Below are 1539 nucleotides of genomic sequence, written 5' to 3' on the forward strand. Positions count from 1 at the left end.
AATTCCCAGGGCAGATGATGAAAGTGTTTAAATGTGCATTTAATCTATAACAACTATATTAAACGATACACCTTAAACCTAAAACTACCAATATCTTCTTGCAGGTCTTAGCCCTACATCCACAACTGGGCTGTCTCAGATTATCTTTTTTTTTTTCCCCAACAATTTGAAATTTTATTTGTATCATTTTTACAGTAGCATATACATTAGTGGTTCATTATCTCATATAAAAAATAGACAGTCTGACAGTCTGTTGCCAAATTACTGTGGTATAAGAGGAAAATTCACTGTTACAGGAAGATAATCAACATTGGGGTGGAAATAGTAACTCATATAAGACTTCATCACACCACTCTGCCATCGATTATTTTCAGCATGTAACAGCATGTCTGCATCATGTTTTCTTCCTTACTGACACTTCAATTACAAGTAAGTCACAAGTAATCCAGTTTTTTTTTGCTCACTGCAGGAAAATGTGTGAGATCCGTTTCTGCTGTACACACACACACACACACACACACACACACTACAGATGCAGGTGATAGAGATGAGGTTAAACCCCTCTTGTGTATTCCTTTAAAGTGTACACAATACAGCTGTAAGACTGTAACATCTTGCACTGTATATATAAATGTGTTTGTATAGGCAATGAATGGTGCAAGAATCTTCCAAAATTCCATTAATTTTTTTGTACGGTGTTTTCACAATTCAGAATCTAAATAATACAATTATAAATGTTAATCTGTATTTATCGCTAATGAGCAAGCCATGGTGGTGAGAAAAAAAATCCCTGAGGATTATCAAATGTTCAGTGATGAGTCTTGCAAAACTTTCGTGGAAATTATAGTCCAAAGCCATCTCCATGGTCTCTAATTGGTACAAGAGAGAGAGAGAGAGAGAGAGAGAGAGAGAGAGAGAGACAGACAGACAGAGAGACAGTGTGTGTGTGTGTGGTGTGTGTGTGTGTGGTGTGTGTGTGTGTGTGTGTGTGTGTGTGTGTGTGTGTGTGTGTGTGTGTGTGAGAGAGAGAGAGAGAGAGAGAGAGAGAGAGAGAGTGTGTGTGTGTGTGTGTGTGTGTGTGTGTGTGTGTGTGTGTGTGTGTGTGTGTGTGAGAGAGAGAGTGTGAGAGAGAGACAGCTTGCAATGTTTATTATTTTGATAGCTCATATGTTTTTAGCTGTTTGGTCTGTATCCAACTAGGGTACTATTTGAAACAGTAGATATATCCTAATCCTCTCTAAAGACACTGTATATATGATTAATTTCCTTTTTTTTTGCCACCCACAAGGAAGGCTTGTAGCTTAGTAGCTACAAATAACAACCCTAATCATCCTCCATGATTAATGTACCCATATATAGAAAGCCCTAAAAGCACTTCCTTTAACCACTCTGATAAAGAGCAAATGGACAGAACTCCTTCTTAAGACAAATTTCTAGATTTTTTTTCTTCATCCATTAACCCAGTGAGGCTGAAAAAAGCATCATCACAGAGCAATAAAACACCAGCCCTGGCCACTGTAACACATGGGCTGGTGTGGA

The sequence above is a fragment of the Tachysurus fulvidraco genome, chromosome 1 (genome assembly GCF_022655615.1).
Source record: "Tachysurus fulvidraco isolate hzauxx_2018 chromosome 1, HZAU_PFXX_2.0, whole genome shotgun sequence".
Classification (NCBI taxonomy): Eukaryota; Metazoa; Chordata; class Actinopteri; order Siluriformes; family Bagridae; genus Tachysurus; species Tachysurus fulvidraco.